The 23578-nt window shown below is 43.9% G+C and overlaps 1 protein-coding gene and 1 long non-coding RNA gene across 2 annotated transcripts in view; one reads left to right on the top strand and one right to left on the bottom strand.

Moving 5' to 3' along the window:
• The window catches only part of LOC308063536, a 673278-nt gene that overhangs the window by 195334 nt on the left and 454366 nt on the right, over positions 1–23578 (bottom strand). The window lies entirely within an intron of this gene.
• TEKT4 (tektin 4) overlaps positions 6–23578 on the top strand; it is a 73063-nt gene continuing 49490 nt past the window's right edge. The window contains exon 1 of the mRNA XM_080386622.1: positions 6–23578. This exon is cut by the window's right edge and continues 26044 nt beyond it. The gene's annotated coding sequence lies outside the window, so the exon portion shown is untranslated.

The following is a 23578-nucleotide window of genomic DNA, read 5'->3' as shown; positions in this document are numbered from 1 at the left end:
CAGCCTGACCTTGAACACTAATATAGAATAATCTCAAGGATAATCTAGAGATGTCTCAGGGTCCCTCCCAGCCCCTTTTCTCAAGGTCTATAAAAGGTGTCTGCTATAACCAAGGCTATGTTTCTCATTTGGCTGTTCTGTCCATGGAGGGACTTTAGGAGGGTGCAGAAGACACTTTCAGCCAACATGAGGCAGCCTGGTGATTCAGGGCAGGGAGAACTTGTGGGTGGTAAGATGTGCTCTGCAGACATTTCAATGCTTTGTCACTGTGCTGCTTTAACTCTTCCACAGCCTGTTGCACATCCACAACACCCAACAGTTGCATTCCCACTCCCTCGCATTTTTTGTGTGTCTTCCACAAATGCCACTGTTGGTCTGGGGAAAATCCAGCAGCCAGCAGAGATCCAGGAAGCCTCATCTTGTTGAAAAAGGCTTGGATTTTTAAGGGGAAAAAAACAAATTACAACATGACTGACTTCACATAAAACACAGTCTTGAAAACAGTCGATCCCAGATTGGACCTAAAATCTAGTGTGAGAATGGAGGTGGGACCCACATTATAACTGGTTAATACTTTGCAGAGGAGAGAAATGGGGGCAAAACCCTAGGAACTTGTAAAGTACAGGCTCTTCACAGAACATATCCTGGACAGATTTTTTTTTTTTTTTTTGGTAGCTCAGGACCAGAAGGGACCCAGTCTATAAGGAATGAGAAAGCAGTCATCACTGAGGGTGGAGAAATAATTACTTTAAAACTGCAAAGTAATGTTAACTAAGATGAAGAGGCAAAACATGGTGCAGCCTTGATAGAAAACTGGATATATGTTGCCTTTCACAGAATTACATGGGTGACCTCCACAGCTGTAAATGGAGTGACAAACAGCAAACAACTCAAGAACATAAAAAATAACACTGAGATGTCATTAAACCTGAAGTAAATAGTTGATGAAGCAACTCGAGCAACCGCTTCCTCATCAAGAATGCCACAGTCCTGACCTTGGCAAGAAATCAAGTGGACCCATCCAGAATAATCTCGCTACTTCACATCCAGCTTAATTTGGAAGTTATGAGGTAGTCACGTCCTCTAGTGCCCTTGTTGAATTTCCATTTATTAAGTGGAATATTCAGTATCATTCTCCCCTTTTCATGCCACAACTTCTTGTTAAAATACGAAGGTGGAATGGAAGAAAAAGTCTCTGTGTAAAATTCTGGCTGAAAGATCATGACCTCAGGAATAAACATCTGTCAATTGAGGAGTCATACAGACTGCTTAGAGATGGGAAATGCTGTGATAAAGCTGGAAGAGTGCTACAAAACAAAAAGCGGCACATATAATAACTTGGTTATTACAGAAGCACTTGCCAACTGCCTCCTTTGAAGAAATGGCTTGTTCAGTCTTTTGCAGAGATAAGAAATACAGGAGCTGGGCCCAGAGGTGTGTGCAGAGCCCAGTGGGCAGTTGTGGGCAGCCTCCACCCAGGAGGACACAAACCCAGGTGTTGGGATGGAGGCCAGCCCAAAGCGAGGTGTGACTGTGGGCTCACTCTGCTGATGCAAGGACGACAGTGTCCTACTCTTGGCTCCCTGCTAGACCCAGCCTCAGGGCAACCTTTGCAATTGATTCTTTGCCTTGGGCCATTTCCACATTGCAGAGAAGACATGTGTTCACATACCATGCAACTGAGTTCTCCCGAAGTGTCTGCAAAGCTTCTGCAAAGCACCACATCAATCATCTCCTACTTTTCTACTGCTCCGTTAATGAACGGAGTTATTGGTATTTCAATACTGTGAATTAACAGAATCAGAAAATTAAATTATTCAACCCACAAGTGGTTTTGCAGGTTCATGGTATTCTTGTTCATTTAAGTAAAGCCATTCTTTGAACATGTTTGGGCAACAGTATTGCTACTGTAGCAGAATAATTGCTGTAATTGTCACAAATTGTTAACTCAGCAGGTGACACAGTGAAGCGCAGCTTGTTCAAAAATGAGATACGTGAACCAAGCAGCCCTGGAAAACAATATACTCCTCTGAATAAATGTCACAGGAAGCTTTACATTTCATCCTGCTCTTGGTAACTTTGGATGGCTTTAATTTTAAAAGTTGTGCATTCAATTAGCAAGTAAACCACCTGCCTGAAGAAGACTGGGCACAGTCAGTCATCCTGTCTGCAGCACAGTCGAGGCTTGCACTGAAGCTGACTTTGCTTATATGTTTTTACTGTATCTACATCTGTGCTCATTTAAGTACAGGAGCTGCTGAAAGTGTCAGTCAGGCTTTGCTGTGATTGCTGTACTCGTCAGTGATGTCTTGATAACACCAATAACCTTCCTTCCCCCACTCTGTGTGCCTGCACTATATAATATGAGGCACCACAACAGCTGTCACTACCTGGATTTCTCGTTTGGTCAAACCATCACACGCACTTCCCATTTGGTAAAGTCATTCTGTAAAATTAAATGAGAAGAAATCTGGAAACAAAATCTCCGTATCTAAAAGCCTTTTTTTTAGGGAAGGTCAACTCTATGTCTAAGCAGATGGAGCCCTTTTTCATCTGAAATTTCTGGTAGTAAACAGATAAGGGTAACAGTCTTTAACTGATTTTACATCTCCGTGCATGTACCTAACAGTGAGCAAAGGATTTCCTGCAAACTCCTTCCTCAGGCAGTGGCTATGGAAGGTTGAAATTTGTCAAGGTGATTTTCCAGTTTTAAATGTGGGGGTTTTTTCCCTCCTGAAGTCAGACATTTCCATTCTGATGGATGTTTGCTCATTTTCTGATTTCTTTTTTAGATATCACATCCCCACTGTTTCCAGAGGACAAGGGGGACAGCTGACTAAAAACAAATGATTTATTTTTTTTAACTTACAATTTACAAAAGGAAGACATGTCTTTGTAATTATAATCCCCCCGACCTCTTTTACTGGTGAATTGTTACCAGCTTTGACAAGTTTACTGTGACAGGGAGATCTGCTGAAGAAATGTGATGTTCCATACAGAGACATGACTGAAGATCACCTTTTCCCATTTTTTCCCTTATGAGGTCTCTTAAGCTGCCACCCTTTAGTTGCCAGGTGGGTTGTATGGTGATCATCTAAGACACAAGCCTAAATTCCCAGTGAGTCTGGAAAACCTTCTGCAGAGTGCTGGCACTGCTGGCTGGCTGGAAAAGGCTGGAGGGAAGGCAACGTGAGAGCTAGCTCCAAGGCAGGGGAAACTCCTCATCGGGTTGTACTCTATTTGGAGTTCTGTTGGAAATAAAGTGGTGCTTTCTCCAAAAGCGATGTGCTTTTAAGAAGCCAGACTCATCTGAGCTAATCCAGTGCCTGCACACATGACAGTGCAAAGGCCAGATTCTCATTCCTCTCATTCTGGGGTAAGACAGTGTCGTGTCACAGCCAGGCACTAATGAGAGCAAGTTTAGGGTTTGGACTTGCTTCAGGCGTCACAGTGTTTCCCATAAGATTCCTACAGACACTCTCTCCGATAATTGCAGGGATGATGTTTTACAGTAATGATGAAATATTGCTTTTGAGAGCGGTGCTTTCACAAATAACAGCAATTGTGTTCAAAATAGCAATTCTGAGGCTGGCTGTGCAGGTAAATTACCCAAAATATCTGTAAAGGCAGTCAGATAAAATAACTGGAACAACACTAGGGCTAGTATGATGCTCTGGGGGCAGCTAAAACACTTCTTCCCATAAATCCTTTAAGTCCAACTTAATAACTTCCTCGGCGAGCTGACAGCCCTCCCCACAAGGACTTTTTCTTTAAATTTCTTAATGTGCAAAAGTGAATATTTGATTTCATCTGACAACAGCAAGACAGATGTTTCGCTTAAGGTTGGGAATGAGTCAGGTTCTTCTCTGCCTTCCTTGCAATCTGTCCTTGCCTACTTATTACAGGAGTAACAATGCCTGCAAGCATACACACAGAGGTCAGCTGGAGGATAGGGATACAACAGCCATGACCAAAGGCTATCTGGGCAACTCTTCACTCGGTTAGATCCAGGTATATTAGTTTATGAAAAGGAGTCAACACAGCTTATCCAAAAGAGAAGGATAAACTGTATTTAAACAGCTCAAAGCTCCCTTGATTTCTACTGCCTGGTGCTTCACTTTGGCTGGCTCTAAGCCTTCAGAGTGGCCCAGCCACCAGAAAATGAAATAAGGCTCCATTCAGGAAAGTCATTCAGACTGGAACATTTGCTTCCAGTCCTGCAAAACTGCTGGTGCCCGAGCAGGGAGTATGGACAGCTTGTTTTTCAAGAGAAGAAAATCACCAGAGATGTCAAAAGGGAAAGGCTAGGCAGAGTGGAACTGTTCTCTGTACCGTTATGAACCTTGTGTAAGAAGAGTTAAAGGACATAAGATCCAACAAAAACAGACATAGTCTGGAAATTAGAAAGTTTTTTGACTGTCAGAGGAGTGGATTTTTGGAGAGTATCTTCACAGCAATAATGAGGGCAGGCTGTCAGATACATTTATGGGCAGGTTTATGTGACACGGCTGCTTGCAACAGCTGGGGTTGGTCACCACAACCCAGGAGGGCTCCTTTGGTCTTATTGCTCACATGCCCTGCGCTGGCAGACGGGAGCCCAAGGAGGCTGTGGAAACACAGCCCCCAGTCCCTCTGTGGTGATCTGCCGAGGGACTAGAGATTGACTCCATCTTTCATGCACACTTCTGAGATCAGAAAAAATTATAAGTCCTGTAACAAGGATAGTGAAACAAAGGCAAAGCAGGGAGGCAGTTTACAGATACATTTATTGTCTGTGCACTCTGCCTCTTACTCTCTATTTTTGAGCTTGCGTGAACAGACACTCAAGACGGAGAGGAAATGGAGTCGCTGCTGTGCTCCTGCTCAACTCCCTTATTTCTGACTTCTGTTCATTTTTATACAGGACCAGGAGGAATTTGTGCCCTCTGCACTTTTCTGGGATCTAAATACATTGTACACTTCATTCAAGCTGCAACAACCCTCAGATATTGGTACGCCCCCAAATCAGTGCTATTTATTCTGGGAGAGAGTCCATTTTGCTTTGGACTTTGCTTTTGTTTCTCTTGGAGCTGCATGACATTGCACAGCTTTTCTAAGGATAAGATCACAGACTATGCACTGTGAAGATTAAGGGGACTTGTTCATGGGGATACTGTGGTTTTGTTAATGGACAAAAAAGGAGATTTTTGTGAGCTCAACTTACATACAAAATGAATGTACATTACTGTATTCTAATTGCAAATAGCTTGGCTGGGGCTTTAAAAGCCTTTCATTCCAAGTCCAGTGTTTGTCAAATGTCTTTTAATACTAACCATGGTCATAAAGTGCACATTATTATTGTTAATACTTACAGGAGTCTTTTCAGCAACTGCCCTGCTCCCACACAGTCCAGCACAAATACTCTCCCTAGCATGGAGGACTGGAAACAACATGAATTAAAAGGGACCCAGATAAGAGGAAAATAACTGGTTTCATAAAGACTGTGAAGACTGAAAGAACTCTTAAAAGGCTGAAGACCCAGAACTGCCTAATCTGAGTGCGGACACCCCCTCCACTCCCCATCCCGCAGTGCTGAGCTTGCAGAACTTTACCCTTACCCTTCTTTGTCCCTATTTTAGGTTTAATTTTCATAGGCGAAAAAAACTTGCTTCATTTCACTCACTGGATTTCATGCACCAGAACAGCAGGGGAGGGTTTGGCTTTTCAGTGCTGCCAGGGAAGATCTGTCTTGTCTCACTCTGGCCAATGCTGGGCAGAAGACCTTGGATGAACATCTCGCAGCCACCCTTCCCTGCCCACTGCCAGCACATTTGTGAAGAGCAGAACCGCCGTTAGCCTTGCTACACAAGCTCCCATGTAACTTTGATTGTGAGATCCCCATGTTCAGAGATTAAGACAGAAATCTGGATGAAATTCAGATGTCTCAGTCTGTGAAGGATTAGGGCTTAGGGTAATGAATCCCACTGACTTCCAGTGAGACTTCAGCGAACTCTTAAGTGTTGACATCACTTTTGAAAGTACTCCCAAATTGCTGCAGGACTTTATAGTTTCAGTGACTTGACCAAGGCCATGAAAGAAAGCCTGTAGCACAGCTAGGCATTAACTCAGGTCCTCTAAATCTCTGTGAAGTCCTTTAGATTGTAAAGAGCTTGATTAGTGCCATGCCCCATGTAGGTCTTCAGCTCTTTTTCTTAACACTGGGTTAAGCCTCATCCCACCATTACCTCTTTAGGAAGCATTATACAGCAGTAAAACAGTAACATGTAGAAAAAGATTAAAACCCCTTAGTGTTGTTAAGTGGTTTAATTAGTTGTGAAACAGTTGAATAAGAAGTCTCATTTTGGGCTGTGATAAAGAACACTGATTAGCAAATATTTACCTGGAGGAGGTTGTGTGGGCACAAGAGTAGTGGAGCTGGGGAGAAGCAGGCAGAGGCAAAGGATGAACTAGAAGCCACTCAGTGCATTACAAACACAGCGGGTAACATCCACAGCCCTGTTGGGTCATATAACTCCACCACAGCAGAATTACAAATGGAGTTGAAATTAAATATAAACCACATGTAATGTTATTCAGCAAGCGTGATACAATGCAGTGTAATAGCCTGATATTGTATATTAACCCTGGGAATTAGTAACCAAATTGCCCATGCCAACAACAAACAAATATCTGGTCTGTAGGGCTGAGAGAAGAGACGTTCTTGCTATGCAAAGTCATAATCTGATCATTTTGCAAGGGACTTTGGAGATAAACAGCCCAGGAAAGAATGTCAGTTCTATCTACATACATTAGTGCAATTTACATAAATTACTTGCTGTGAAAGATCAATATATGATTTTGTTCATGGCTCATATGTCTTCTTCTCCTGTCACCCCAGAAGTGAAGCAGAGGGTGATCTGTGTGTCAATGCATGCATGGTCTTGTCTGGCCAGGCTGATGTCAGCCCCCAGCTCTGCCCCTGCCAAGACTGGCCAACCTCCAGTCTAGGCTTTTTCTCTGGGCATTTAACATACTCTTCCAAGCAAATTAAAAAGTATAAATTTCTGCTTACACTACACTCAGGCACTGTGTCTGAAATCACTTCAGCTGACAATGTCAACCATGACCTCTTTCCTCAGCTGTACAAGGTCAGCAAGGGCAGACTGAATGTTTAAGCTCTTTGGTTTAAGTTGGGAAAAAAGCGCAATTGTCTGGAAAATGTGAGACTGCAAGAAACTGTGTGATAAGATTATGAATGCCACAAACTGTTTGCATGAAGTGTTCAAAAGAAATCCTATGTTATTTTTTTCTGGCTGAGAACTTCTAATTGGAAATAGCCTCTCCCAGGCTTGTCCAAACCCTAACAAGAACTGATGAATCCAACAGGAGCAGGGGGAAATCTCCAAGCCAGCAAGTCCAATTCTCTCCTTTCACAATAGCCTCATTCAAACATACCAACCTTTACCTTAATGTGAGGCTTTGGGTACAGAGGGACTTCAAACTTCCTTCTAGTCCTTAAAATGGACAACCTCATTTGTCCAAATATTTCTTGGCTTCTAGAGAGATTAATAAAACAGTAACCTGCATGTCAGCAATTCTCGGGCTGTCTACCACTGTGCCTCTTACTGTAGCAGCCCTTGTGGAGAGTATGTCTAGCTGTGCCAGAACCAACCTGCCTTTCAGATGTGCGGAGATTTCCTCTCCTTTTTGCAAGACTTAAAACCTCTCCTTGAAACCTGGGCTCCCTTGGCAAAGTATTTTAGCCTAGGTTCCCCCTCCCCTTCACTCTCTTGACTGCTGGTCTAGCAACACAGACTCTTTTACCCTGAAACTTTCTTCCCCTAGCCCCTTAAAAAAATCAACAACAAAAAAAGCCAGATGGCATAGAAATGCCAATGCTAGTTTAATGCTAAATGTGAGAAGTAAAACAGAAGAGGGAAAAGCAAAGAAATTTGTAAGCAGTCCCACTCCAGTCAAAGCAACCCAAGGAAGCAGGTTCTCCAGAGATGTAGTTCTTCTGGAATCAAACATATGGCAAATAGATTTTCTATTTTAAATTCACAAGCAAATGTTGGAATTTTCAAGCCAAAACCAATACACTATTATTTTCTTTCCACCCAGCAGTCATGAGGGTCTTCTACTCTGTTTTGCTCCAATTACTGAAAGGGCCAGAATCGAAAACTGTGGCCTCACTGAAATCAATGGCAAAAAAATCCTCAAGTTTAACAGAAGTAACGTTTCAGTTCAACCCTGGCAGACTTCCACACTCAGAGTAGCTGCTCAGCTTTGGCATACTGAAAGCAGCAGAATCTCCTGCAAGATCCTGGTGGCATTATCGTGACATTGACGACCCCATGCCCTCCCTTGGCAAGCAAGAATTGACAGCTCACTCTAATTTTAGAATAAGTTCACTGAGTGGACATTCTTGGGACTTAAAACCAAAATCTTCACACTTCTAGCAAACGTACGTCTCCTGCTCCTCCCAAGCTGACCACACTCTGGGATGGTGGCACTTTGCATCGCAGAGAGCAGGTGCATGTCAGCGTGTCACTTCCCACATGCCACCTCTCAGCTAACATCCCTCTCTGTCAGATGGCAAGTGTGATCCTCATTGGTACCAGGTTCCTGTTAGATAATATTTATCAGCAACACCTTCCTTTCCACAGCATACGCAAGCTCAGAGCAGCCAAACTGCTAATTTATCCCATAAGCTGAGAGCCAGCGAAGCACAGGGCCCTGCCTCCATCCCGGGAGCCTGGCAGCGGGTCCTGCCTGCTCCTTTGGCTTTTTTCCTTTCCACCAGCTGCCTTCTAAGCCAGTTTCCACAAAAGGGCTAGGAGATGCTGGGACTGAGCTGCTGCTTTCCCCCAGCCTAGCAGAGGCTGCGTTTCAGACCTGGGAGAAGGCATCACCCTCCGCTGACTTGAATCTGATGAATTTCTTATTAAAATTATTATCAATTGCATCTGCACTCAGGACTAGGCTGACAGTTATAAAGCATTCTGGGGTCCTTTGGGAAGAGAAGCACTTTTTAAATGTAGGATGGGGTTATTAACGATAAGGAAGGCATTATAAGTGTATAAAATTAGCCTCCTGGAGACACCCACCTCCTGTTCCTTATACAGTGTGACATCCTTATGTGTCTCAGCTCTTATCAACAAGGAATATAATTTCATTAGTAAATTAGAATAACTCCATCTCTCCTAATTATTAATTATTTCCTATAGCTTGTTAAAACCAACTTAGGCATTTAAAAACTGGCTGGGTAAAGACCACAGCCAGGCCTCCCCACAGCCCCCTCCCTCTGGCGTGCCTCCAGCATGGCCCTCAGCCTCAGCGGTGCGGCCATGGGAAGCAGTGAGACCCTCTGCAGCCCGGCCTGAGAGAAAACTGCAGCCCGTTGTCACCTGAAATCTCCATATTTACTTTGAAGCTGCAGGAAAACGGCTGCCTAAGCACAATCCCGGCCACGCACAGGGGTCCCCTGAGCACGCTCTGGAGCATTTACCAAGCAGGACAGCTGCTGACTAGGACAGAGTAGGGTTTTTCATCTGGGGATGTTTTTCAGGTTGGTCTAAAGGGAGCAGAAGGAAGAGCTGCTCCACAGCCTGACCACCCTGCTGCCATCCCGCCCAGCCCAGGCAGCACCAGCTCCCTCACGTCACTGGCCGCGTCCCCTTGTACAGCTTGCGTTGTGGGTAGCTCTCTATTAGAGAGGGGCGCAGGCTCCCAGGCCTCGCTGGGCCCACAAGGAGCCTTTTGACTAAAAGCCCCGCTCTCTTAGAACATGAAAAACCAGTTTGTGAGAGACTTTGAAGGGAAAATAGGCTTTTTGTTTGGCTGTCCCATAGGCAGGCTGGGGAGGAGATGCAGTAAGCCAGGGGGAGAGGAAATACCGTGACTGAAAGGCAGGGCTCGCCGTGACCCTGTAAAATGGCCGCCCTGCTGCCCCTCTGTCCTCCTCCGAGCTGAGCACCAGCCCAGCACCCATAGCCGGGAGCAACGAAACAATACCCACACCATTTTAAAAAGAGAAACCAGAATGAATTAACAAATACTTCCAGCAGTTCCAATCCTGTCCCTGTTTGGGATCACCACCTGCTTCTGACCACCCAGGGGAAAAGCCAAGTCCAAACTGTGATGAAGAATGAGGGGATTCTTGATGATTTGTATTTACTACAGAGGAAAAACTGAGCCTGTGGAGTGAGGCAGGATTATGTTCCTTTGTAAGGTTACGGACGTGCAACACAAGAGTTCATGGCTAATGGGGTTAATCCTTCCATCGGGGAAAAAAATTGGATGGTAGCACCTTTAAATTGGCTCTTGGCAAGTACTCAATTATTGCAAGAGACCAATTAAATCAATTCAGGGTCAGAGTGTCTCAGAACAGGGAGAAACAGTTCTCAGCCTCATCTGGCTTGTCAGAAAGATGACGGGGGTTAGCAGTCTGCTGTGAATGAAGTTCAAGTCAATAAACTCCTTGTAATTAGATTCACTCTAGTGTTTTGTTTTCCTCAAAATACATATAATTAAATGAAGAAAAAATAAAAGTGTGAAGAGGAAAGCCCATCCCCTGCATGCAGAAGCGAGGCAGGCGGGAAGACAGGCACACGTGGTGAGGCGCCAGCTGCACTCACGCTGCGCCTCCTCACCACAGGCCTCGCCGCCAGACAATGCTGCAATTACCTAGGGGTGGAATTCATGTCTGTCCAAAGCCCTCTCCATCACCTAAGCACCGTGTAAGCCCTTGTGTTAGGGCTTTACAAATGCTTTAAACAATGTAGTGAACTTTAGATTTGCTGTCTGTACTGGGGAATGCAGTCCCCTATGAGACCCATTTAAAGACTGCCTGTTATTAAAGACTCACTAAAACCCTTAAACACTTGAGATAAAATGATACCTAAGTGGGATTTTCATTACGTTGAGAAACACGAATAACTGCCTCATTGTCTTCAGAGGAATTTAACAGCTGCTTGTGGAAGACTGCACCTGGGTCACTGCTCATTGTCTGGACAGGGGTAACTCGCTGTGAGCAGAATGTGCATGACTTTTGCTCCAAAGCAGGCCAAGGACGGAACATTGGCCAATGACCACAGTGACTCGTGCATTAATATGGTCAGGACCTGTCTTGTGCTTAAACAATTCAGTGGTTGCAAAGACAGAACAAAGAGGCCAAGAAAAATCTCAGGCCTCTTGAGAACTGCTGGGCTTCATACGCTCCAAGAGTCAGGCTTGTCTTGATCTGCTCTCAGAGACCTGAAACTACAGGTCACCAATTGATTTGGATTTTATTCTCTAACAGCTCAGAAAGATTTCTCTCGCACTGGATTGACAGAAGCCTCTTCATCATGCCAGTTGGATCAATTGAATCCTGCTGATAACGCTGCAGTCTTTGTTACTTCCTCTACTCTTTACATCTCCATGTAAAGAAAATGTGAAATAGGATCCTCTCAAGATATTAGGGGAAAAAGTAAGATATCCAGTATTAATATGCTTAGACATTATCTCAGCATCTCAGTGGGGATTGTCTTCACCTGATTCTTAATTTAGTACTTTAATACTTCTCCAGATCAGGTTACATAATTAATAAAATCTCTCTGTTACGGAGAATTTTATTGTGCTAAAGAACATCACAATAAAGCAGTCTTCTATTATTATTTTTTTAATATAAGTCCTTTTAATAAAAACACCACCCTTCAATAGAAAAATGCTACCTTCTGAACCTGTGTAGGATTGTTAAACAACTATTGCCTTTCCAAAGGTAGCTGGGGTCATTAACAGTATCTATGATCCCAGAATATAGGGCAAAAGCAGGTAGGAATGAACTTCTGATTTTCAGAACACACAACATACATTCAAATTAAAAAAAAAAACAAAAAACAAACCACAACAAAAATAAAAAACCCACAACAAACTAACAAAAAATCAAACGCATTGGTTTCATAAGCAAACCAATATCATTACTGACTGACATTCACGGGAAACTGAGACTCACTTATGCCAAAAGCCAGTGGCCAAGGTCACAGGAGCAGTATTTTTGTTCCCCAGGCAAATACTAGATCCTTCATGTTTTTCTCAATCATGAAAGGACTACTCTTTGGATGGGGAAGGTTTTATTCCATACAGGTTGTGACATGCTCAGTGAGACTGTTGTTTCTACTAACAAATCTGTGAGAAATCCTTCTCCTCATGCAGGGAGCAAGCCTTGGTGCTTTGTCTTGGGTCTGTCCTGCAGCCACCGTCATGGCCAAGGGTGGCTTGGGTTGGGTTTGAATCTATAACTGCTTTACGGGGCTTTGCATCACTTGACTGTCTGTAACTGCATTACCTGTGACTGGTTACTTTGCCCAGATAGGCTGTAAATCTCTTTTTTCCCTCTGTCCTTCACCTATAGTATGTTTGTTATTTGCTATTCGATCTTTAACCTTTGTTTTTGCATCTATGGGAGTCTATGGGTAGTACATGCAGGGTTAAAAATAATGACAACTCTTATAACAAATGGATAAATAATTGCAAAACATCATGGATTGCTCCAGTGTTTGCAAAGGTGCTTATAAATAGTTTATAATATGCTAATCAGAGATGAAGAGATGTTCTAATAAATAGTTAATCAGTGATGGCTATCTGTATATATTTACAAAGTTACAGCAGTGTCTCTATTGCTTTTCACCCTTCTGCTGCTTACTGCATCTTTACAGGATGGTTTGTGATCTCCAGAACTAAGCAGGAATATGTTTTTTTTAATTTACACTATTTATTTACCACTTATTAAAACAACTCTTTCCATTCATTAAAAGTTTATAAAAAAGCCCTGGAATGAGATGCATTTCCTCTTGCTCCTGCTCCCCTCAGATCAGAACTAAGGATGCGTATCGCCCTTCTTGTTTCACATTCCAGTTACAACAAAAATCAGTGACTTCTGAATGTGCATTTGTGTTGCCACCTTTCTAAAATGGCTCTCTGTGTTAGCAGCACTTGAAATAAACTTGGCAGCTTTCTGCCAAAGATTGATTCGTAGCAGCACACAGTTAATTGGTCAGACAGTAGTCACTCAGCTGATCAATTCAAGTTTGGCCTGTTTGTCTTTTTTTTTTTTTTTTTTTTTTTTAAGAGATAATGGGTTCTTTCGTATACCCAGGGCAGGATGGCTCATCCGTACATTCTGTACCGAACTCCTGCCATAACAAGCCACATTTTGAGGCAATGCCAGAAGAGCGTAGTGAGGTTACAGGCATGCCTGGGTTTTGAGTGTTTGCCTAGTGTGATAATAATCTCTGAAATTAACTTCAGAGCCATCACACTGCAGTGATCGTTTAACGGGCTTGCTAGCCTTTCTGGCCTTTGGAACCAGATATGAAGAGACAATTGCTCTTGGCAACAGATTGCCCCACTGACGGCTGTGATCTTCAACCTCCCAGATGTACTAGGAGTAACTGAATGGGATTATGATGAAGTTAAATTGGCAGAGACTTGTTCTCTACTCTATTTCATTTGAAGATGAAAATGAAAAGAGCCCAGCCTGGCATTGCCTTGCAACAATAACCTGAATCTATTGCGAGTTTTCTACTTCTGCAATCTGGAAATATTTGTTTTGCTCAGACAGACAACCCTGGAAAGCTACTGATGGTGACAGTTGACAAACCCAACATGTTTTCTGTGGCTGTTTTTTCTGTGGTATTATTCCCCTCAGGCAGTGCTTTCACATGATGTCTGTGTCCTACAGATTTCACCGGTCTCCACCAGAAGCTATTCTGAGTCTCACAACTCATGCCTCATAAGTTATACAGGTTGCCTTTCTGGGGAAGAACACACTGCCTTCTCACCTCTGCAAATGCATCTTCCAGTTCCACCAAAGATGAAATGTTGATCTGGTTTGATCTCTCAGTCACCATCCCCTTTTATTTAACATTGCTAACATGTCTAATTTCAGAACCAGAACAACTGGGCATGCTGTAGATGAGAGCTTTCTTTTACTTAGGAATATGTGCATGGAGCTCTTCTTGGTATCAGTGGGAGGTTTGAATACATATTTAATATCAAAGGCTTATATTTAAAAAAAAAGTCTGATGATTCTTGCTGCCCAGCTTTGAGGCACATGAAAGGAACCTGATTTTGAAGTCATGCTGAGCTTTGAGAATCAGGCCAGCAAGTTATACACCCAAAACACTTGTTTATTTTTATAAACCCAGCTGAAACATGGAAAAGATTTTAGGGAAGCAAATATGCAAAATATTTGTTATGTATGTAATGTTTGTAATGGCAGCCCTCTGCTTTCCCTAATTTCTTCACAATTTACATATAAACGGGACATCATATCATGTTTTATTTCTCAAAACCACTGTCAAGTATGTTGACAAAGCTTTGAGGCTCTTAAATATTTGCGCTAAACACACAATTCATCATTCAGTTTAAGAAAGAACTGATTTAAAGATACAGTGAGTGCTTTGGGAGCAGGCAGCACAGCAGAGCTAAAGCCCAGGAGATTCCCACTGTGGCTACTGGTCTGCCTGGGAAAGCAGCAGTCACCTTTCCCCACGGCTTCCCCAAATACAAGACGGTGACAGCAGAGCCTCCTCTGTGATCCAGTAACCTGTACAGAAGTGCTGTTGAGTCTCACAATTGAAAGGAAAAACTATTGTAGGGTCCTGTGAAGTTTCAAGAGGAACCCATCCCCAGGACCCGTTCTGCCCACATCACATGAAACCTAGGGTCTGCAACAGATCGTGTCCAGCAACCAGCAGGTCCAGGAGAAGGCAAATTTGTCAGCTGAAGCAATGGTTTAGGCTAATTTAAAGTCTTTTAACAGCTATTGGTTAGTGTTCAGCAAAAATATTGCCATTTAGGTGCTACTTAACTAACATGGGAAAAATCCCTAATTTTGCTAATTTCTAAAGGAAATCTTTGAGGCAATTCATGTAGGATGAAGGAACTTAGGTAGGACAAAAGATTTTTTTAATGGCTGCAGATCTAATCCTTTCATATACCTGTTGCTTGTTGCTAGGGATGTGGGCAGGGAAAAGGCTTGCTGAGGGGCTACGTGTTAGTGCTGCTAATTGTTTGGTGCATCTTTATTAGCTGTGTCTCTCCAGCTCTCTGGTGTGCTCATTACTATTGCTGAAATCAATCCCCTTTAGCTGAAGTAGGCTTCTTGCTGATCCTCCTCTCTTCTTGAGATCATGAGTCATGGGCACAGAACCTGCCTGGGTCCACATGAGAGAGGAGTACTAGCTCTGGGGATAGTCCTTATTCATGCAATGTACAACACATGGAAACCACACAAAGGAATTACAGCCTGCCTACCCAGCACATCCCTACACAGATGAATACAGTAAATCCCTGTGTAGCACCTAGTTGCAGAAGAAAGACTTTCAGGTCATGTTCCACCTTGAAGAGAACCCAAACCCAGCAGCATTTGTGATTTAGGCTTTGTTTTGATGCAAAGAACATGCAAGCATATACATCCAAGTATATGGTTAGTCACCAAACCTTTCTCAGAGCTCCACAGGCAGAAGGAAGCACAGGATCCATTAAAAGCAAATGATGGGAGAAAAGCAGTTAGCTGTGATATTAATAAAGCACTGCTTGCCATCAAAGCTGAATTATTTCAACATCTAATCAGCTTCAGAGCATAAAGAGACTCTGGAGCAAGCATGATTGATGACTGAAATTCTACCAGCGCTGTTGTAATGAGAATGCATATCTGTAATCCTTTCTGTGGTGTTACCCTAAAACTCAGAGGCGCTGGAACAAGCTGGGACAGACAGCAAGTATGAGCCTGAGACTCTGCAGACCTAAGGATCCTTTTTTTTGTATGATCTACCTTTTTTCAAAAGTATGAGTAATCCTCCAAAGAAATCTCTGCCAGGCAAGACTAAATTTCAGGAATGGGTGCTGAATGAGGAGGTGCTTTTAAAATTCACACTGATTATCTGAATCCATCGGTGTCTGTGTAGTTCAGAAATCCTGCCACATGCCTACCTTAATGTCACTCAGCGGTTTCTTGCCTAACTTCTGCCATCTGCAACTCAAGTATCTCATCTAAAGTAGCTAGCTAGCCACTTCCACAGAAGCTAATAAAGTTCAACATCTCCTGAAGGAGACCCAACCCACCAATCCTGGACATCTTCTAGGGCCACATTAATTACTCCATGGTCCTGCTTCTCTCTGCAAACATGCTGGAAGAGGCCTTGTGGGTAGGCTTTAGCTAGGCACCTACAGCTGGTGAGATGAACCCATCCAGGACGTCATGGCTCTTGCTGTGTCCTAGTGAACATAGGTGCTGCCTCCTGGGACATGACTTTCCACCTGCACTGGGGGATGCTTTTCCATAGCGGGAAGCCAGTGAAGGCAGTTTGCTGTAGGACATGGCTGATATTCAGAGGCACGTGCCACGCTTCTGACTCCAAGATGTAGCAGAAGTGTTAGGCTGGGAGTGAGGGATTTGCAAGTTCACGCTGTGCAGCACCTGCCTTTACTGCGTGGCAGCAGGAGCCTGGAGGCACAGGATAAGGAAAAAACATGGGGACAAGAGAAGTGGCTAAAAAAGTGGAATCAAAACAGTTTCCAACCTTTGGTCTTTATAAATCAACAATATCCTGATATATTGTTGTATCTTCCTGGCAGCTTTTAATGCCTATTTCTTGCTACTTTCATGGCTTTTTTCTCATATTTGTATTTGAGTCATTTAAATGCTTCCCCTACTCTACCACCTCTAAATTTCCTTCTGGATTTCACAGAATGGTAGCTATATTCAGACCAGAGGGGCATAAAAAATAGTGCCAGAATGTACACATAAGGCCAGTTGCTGATGGATTCGAGCTGATTTATTACCCATTGCTAGATTTGGAAGTTCAAAATTACTTCAAAAACAATTTACAGTGACACTTAAAGCCACGAAAGAGAAATCGGGCATGCTCTGCCAGATCTGTGTACCATCATCTATCATTTGTCAGTCTGATCCAGTCAACCATCTAACCTAATTCACTGCCTTTATAAAGGCCTTTATTTTAAGGTCTAAATGCCACATCTCTATAAAATTGATAACTCTGTTTCAATGTTGGTCCAGCATGGATAAGTAATACTAGGAGGACTAGCACACTAGGAGGACTAGCTTCTCCACTCATTTTACCAGGTCACATCATTGTCTTCCATCAGTTTGGCATATGAACTAACTGTAAATAAATTAGATCGGTGTATATAATATTTACAGAAGGAATGTGAGGTTGGAAGCCACTACAAATGAAGAGAAATACATACCAAGCTAGAAAGTGTTTTTCTAGCCAGCCTGGTAGAAGATAATGCATACACACACGAATTAGTTGTGACTGTAGGCACCAAGCTATAGCACAAGTGCTGGAATAGCTCAAAGCATTCACAACTAAGCTTCCCAGGGCACAGAGATTTCCCTCTTCACTGAAGTTTTGACAGGGAGAGAAGAAGAAGCATCTAATTTTATGCAAATGAGGACTCTGAAATATTTCACTAGTGTTTGTTGTTTCATTACTGTGGATATATAGCAAAGCATTGTCAAATCCAGACCTCCTAAAATCCACATTTAAAATAGTCTTATTTCTGCACAATTGTGGTTCCTGGGTACCCCATCAAGAAGCAGGATCCTCATCCTCAATGCTTTACAAGCCCTAGCAGTTTGTTGAAGACACAATACAGTAATCATGAAAAGGTTCAGGTGAGTGCTGGGTGTTGGGTACATACAAGATAAAGCAATCCTTTTCCTGAAGATTTTCTAGTCTAGATGAAGGAAACATAGAAAACATCTTCCAAAGGGAGAGTGAATCAGCAGAACCAGAAACAAAACCACATTCAAAACACACCTGCCCTTTCAAGACACAACTCCTCCCTCCCCTCACATATGTGAGTCTCCATCCACACCGACAAGGAAAACCTCACTTTACCTGACATTTGTAATAAGTATGTTGTTACATATTTTTGCCAAATGCTAGATCTGCTGGTAGAAGTGACAGATAAAAATGCCAACTGTTTTCAAAGGACTGAATTTGCTTTTCCCATCCAAAAGCCAAAAGCCAAGGTGCAAACAAATAACACCTGGATTCCTTGGCAACACTGAAGCTAGGATATGATGTTCTTAATGGGACCCCATGTGCTCTGCCGTCCCACAAAGCCCAAGATGAGGGCTTGTGTTTCTTCCTTGGGGTTTGCTACAAAGGCTCTACTCCAGTTCCTTTTGCAATTATGGGAAGGATTCCTAGGCATGCAGAAGGGAATTGTACCAGACCTCGCAAGGATAATGCTGCCATTGTATTCCTGCAGTAGAAGAAAATATACAATAGTCTGCCAATGTTTTCCACCTGTTCATTACATCTTGACTAGCTTTGAGAGCTTGCCAGGTATGCATTAACCAACTAGCTGAGATTACCTTGCAATACTGTCTTTACATCCCTTTAGCTGCTAAAGGGAATAGCTAGAGAATGTCAAATATGAGTTCAGTGCTATTTAGCAAGTCCCTGGCAAAAGCTTAAGGGCACCAATGGAAAGCTGAGCTCAGGGCAATGCACTAACTAGGTTTTGCAAGTGTATATGAGTATTTTACATGCACCCCTATAGATACATAGCATTCATTCTAAAAGGATTCACCTCTTTTGGAAAATCTCCAAAGACTGCATGCTGGCTTTGCAAAGAGTCAGCCATATTACACTGCGTTCTAAGTAATCACTTTGGCTTGAAGTCCTGTGACTAATCACAAAGCAGTGGGCAAACTGCATGGCCAGACGAGCATTTTTAAAGTAGGTGTTTCATTGCAGCTAAAGCACAGCTGTCTTGGTAGATGAAGTTTTTTTTCCTTCCCCCATTATCCAGAGTGGCTTTGCAAAAGCCCTTTCCCATCCCTGAATGCAAAGGCTGGGATGGACTGACTGTCCTTGGGCCCTGTCAGAAGGAGAGGGTGAGGAACAGAGAACTTACGAATTGGCCTTAGGAACATTTGGAAGAGGTTATTATTGAGCTTCCCCCACCTTAAGACTTCTGGGAAGAGCTCTGTACAATAGGAAAGAGATACTTTTTGAGTGGCTGAAAAAGGAAAAGTACCAAATTCTTCTAGATCACAAAGCCCAGGGGAAATTAGCTAACAGGAACCAAGTGGCCTGTGTTTGGCAACCTGAAGACATGATACAGCTACTTAATATCCAGGCAGTTAATGTGCCATGTGCAGAAAAAGTCCACAGTGTAATAGAGACAGCTCTGACCTTTCTCAGCAGGTCAGCAAGCTCCTCTATGCGAGGGCTTAATCAAGTCACATATAACCGCGGCTGACAGGAGCTCGTGATCCACACACGTGATTCAGAGAAGACTCTCCTGCAAGGCACTTAGCGTGGTTATCGCTCCCATTTGGCAAATGGTCAGGAATTACACCTGATTTGATGAGGTGCTGGGAGATAAATTTCCTGTCGCCTCTCAAGATAGACGTCGTGCAGCAATCAGCGCCAGCAAGCAGATACCGGGTGTGCTGCTACAGCACCGGCTTCATGAGCAGCACTTGCTCAGAGCTGAGCTGAAGGGCATTCACCAGTTATTTTACCTGCTACTATTCTGATGCAGAGGGGCTACCCCTGGCTGTGGGAGCAGCCTGCTTCGTAGTCAATCTGTGTGCCCATGCTAGGGCTGCAAGGGCAGGGGCTTGGGAGCTGCTCTCTGTTTAATCCCAGGAAAACTAATGAAATTCACTGTGTCGGAATGCTATCTTGCAGAGAGATTTTTATTTCACCAGTTTTATCCTAGTATTTCCTGTAGGTATATGAATGCTACATGTCATAGGAACACACTCTATTTGTATGATCCAAAAAATGCCTCACATGCTAGCACAAGATCTAAGTATCCAATTCATCTCCTTTCTGTCCCAGCAGAACTTACCCAACAGCTTGCACTTGGGACCAACATTTGCAGCTTTTAACATTTGGCACTTCAGCCACAATGTTGTGCAGACCTTTCTATCACAACGCTTTAAAGGTATGATACTTGCTGAGGAATAGCCTGCCTATTATTTCTGTACATTGTTCTTTGTGCATTAATTAATGTAATTCCCTTAGAACAATTTTCAAAAGTCCAAAAGCCAGGGAGACTATAACCGAATTTAATGGAAATAGATTGTTCTGGTATTACTTGGTCTATAGTAAAAATTTTGAATGATAGTAATAATTTTTTTTTACTGAAAAACCTGCATAGCACAGTTGATAGTCAGCCTTTCCGTCAAAAGACTCCCCTTTGTCTTGCTCTATCTGTCAGCATTGCTGAGTGTACCATATTCTTCCCTAGCATCCACTCTTTGGTGTTGTCACTTATTGAATTAGACATCCTGAAGGAAAACTGCTGTGTCAGATGAGCCCAGGATGCTGGGCGAGTGCTGGGATGGATGTCATGCTCGCTAAGATGACTAAATTATCTTGTCGAGGAACATTACGGGATAAAGTTGAAGTCACTTCTTAGGGAATGCAGGATGCTTTGTAATGCACTGCTGCAGGGCTAAAATTCCTTGTGTGCATGTTTGCACTTCCAGTTTGCACTTTCCTACAAGTCCACACGCCCTGCGGCCAGGGGGATTGCAGGGTGCAGGCCAGAGGCACAGAAGAGCTCTGTTGGCACAGGAGATTAAACCTCAGACCTGAGACAGAAAGACTTCGTTTGATATCATGACTGAGCTGATCTAATACCTCATTGCTGTCAAGCTCTAGCATCTTCCTCCTATGCCTGCCCTGGTGCTCCCAAGACCTTTCACTGAGCTGGTTCAGCTCACTAAACCAGCAGAAAACTTCCCTGGCTTTTCCAGTGAAGGGTCTGATCTGTAGTGGAGGCAGGAGCTTGTAGGTAGCCCTAGGCAAAGAGAATGAGGACAGAGGGAACACCAGAATTGTCCCTTTCAACACCAGTGAGCCCTGAGATCACTTTGACAGTGCAACTCAGCCAAACTCCAGTTACAGTCACTCCCATGAAACTAATTCAGTGATCAGCCTTTAAATGGATGTCAGTGCCCATGTACAATATCCTTACTGTGCTTGCTGCTAAGTCATATTTGTCCATTTATATATGCAGTGGGTTTTTCCCTGCTAATAATCTAAGGTGCTAATTTGCATATGCTGCTGGTTATGTCTTTAAAATATAATGAGGGTAATAAAAGCAAAAGTCTTGCCTGGAATTTTAAATTAATAGTTATCTGTCTCTCCTGTAACCTGCAAGCATTTTCCTCACTTGTGCAGAATTAAATCTACACCATTTAAGGTATCTCCAGATGTAAATGGATTGGGAAGTAATAGCCATTTATTTCCCAGCCGCTGATGGTTCTTTCTCCCCCTACCCCAGTGACAAGCAGTGATTTGTAGTAGGGATTACACTCTGCTCCTGGGAAGTGGTGGCGAAAAACATGATGCTGTGTTATTGCCCTCCTGCAATAATGTGAGGGCATGTTTAAATTGATCTCTGTTGACTCCCATTTGGGAAAGTGCTTGAGCCAATTCTGCAGAAGCCAGTGAAGCCTTTTGACTGCGGACCGACACGTTTCCACTAAAATAATTTATGCTGTAGACGGGAATGCATTTTGCTAATGGAGATTATCCTTGAACATGAGTAAAATTGTAGTATATCTGAGTATGGGCCGGCGTGTACAGCCATCACTGACTGAGCTGTTCAGGGGAATTCACTCATCATATGCCCCTTCAAAGGACTTTACCTGGTTCCCCCGATGGCAGTAGCGTATTGCTCTTCATTCATGAAGAGAATTGGATTTATGAGAGAGGGGTGCCAGAGACAAATTGGAGATTGTACTGTCTGGCCAGGCATCAGTGTCCAGCCATCATCAGACAGCAAAATAGTTTAGAGTGTCTAATGAGTGAAATCATCCTAGGAAAACTCAGCTCTCCACTTTCACAGGCAGAGGAGGGGATGTTCCCCAGTACCATTCCCTGTCATGGTGCCTCTCCCTTGCTCTTGCACAGCTCAACCGGTGCCTGGCGGAGCAGAGGCTGCAGGACGAGGGGCTGCCTGGGAAAACTGCTGCGGGAAAGCACGGATCCAGCAGCCTGGTAATGTGGGCTCTTGCCTGCCACGCAAGGGGATGCACAGGGGGGTTCTGGCTGTCGTGTGACCCAACGCATTGGCACAACTCCTATAATGACCCTCAGTCCTGCCCTTGTCACACAGCCTGACACCGGCATTCCCGGGACCTTAGGAGCCCTGGGCAGCTCAGTTGGAATTGCACTCCACAGCAGGCAAGGGGTCTGCAGGAGGCAGTGGTTTGATGCCTTCCCCAAGTGCTCATGAGGAACTGACACGGCTGAGTCAGATGTAAAGACGGGCAACTGATGGGGAATCCTTCTTGTATCGTGGGATCATTGCAATGCATCCTTCAAAGCACGAGACAGGACAGGAGCCTGCTAGAAGGATTGATGGGCAGGAAAGCCAGGTGCTGGCTGCTTCTCCAGAGGGGACTGTCTGCTAAAATCTAGCAGAGGGAAGATGGAGAGGACACAAGTTAACAATAGCTAAAACAGACCAGGCCAGGCAGGCTGCCTGCTACGACAGAGCCTTGGATCTGAGGCCAGCGTGCAGCTGAGCAGGCACAGCTCCAGCCACCAAATAGCCAAACAAAGCAATGGCAAAACGTGCACTGTCCAAGAGGCTGCGGTACATCTGTGAGAGCAGAGATGAAACTGGAGCATAGGAACTGGCAGGCAGCTCACCCACACTGACGAGAATGGGACTGGAAAGAGGGGAACACAGGGCCTCCATCCCTGCCTCGCCTAATGGGGAAGAGCTGAAAGAAGCAATGCATCAGAGCAACAGACCAGGAGAGCATCTTTCCGCAGGCTGGGCACAGCCACAGGGAGAAGGAGAGGAAGGAGGCTGGAAACCAGCTGCTGAGAGCTCCTTGCAGGGGATTTGATGTGAGAAATCCTTTGAGAAGAGACACTGGAGGCTCAGTGTGGGTGCACATGCCCAGGCAGCCAGCTGGAGCCACAGAATGGCTGGAACTGGTTGTCTCTGAGGTCATCTGAGCTTTAGATACATGGTTTGCCCACCTATTATTATTCAGGATGTGTTATATGAATAGGCACAAGAGACACAAGAACAGAGGAGGAAGAGGGGCAGAAGTGGTTTAAAGCTACCCTTGCTCACTCTTTTGAGCTGTCAGTTCCTAGACCTGCCATAGAAATGCTGTGACACCACTTTCTGCAAATCCATGGGGTTTTTTTTGTGCCCTCAGCAACATGTGGGCTTTTGGCCTCAGCTGGATAAACGAATATGTGTTTCGGTTTTAGCAGCTTGCAGTGGATAACCCTGGCAACAGCAGAAATGGAGGAGTATGTAACAACCTGACATGCTGCCTCTCCTCCAGGCATTAAGCCTGAGACCAGGACTAACGTGTGTGAACCAGCCACAGCAGATCTAGATTTCATAGATCCCATGAAATTCCTGTGCCAAGCATCAAACAGCACTATGTGAATCCTAGGCACTGATATAATAGCACACAGCAAAATCCAAGATTATCTTACAGTGGCACCAAAAGAAAGAAAACAAAAGCTGAACAAGGCTTTATTTCCCTTTCTCCCCCTCCCAAGAATCAAGCAAAGGACTT

This window comes from Falco punctatus (genome assembly GCF_963210335.1).
Source record: "Falco punctatus genome assembly, chromosome: 4".
In the NCBI taxonomy this organism is placed as follows: domain Eukaryota; kingdom Metazoa; phylum Chordata; class Aves; order Falconiformes; family Falconidae; genus Falco; species Falco punctatus.
Note: the sequence above shows the minus strand (reverse complement) of the source record. Positions and strands in the feature narration are given on the sequence as shown.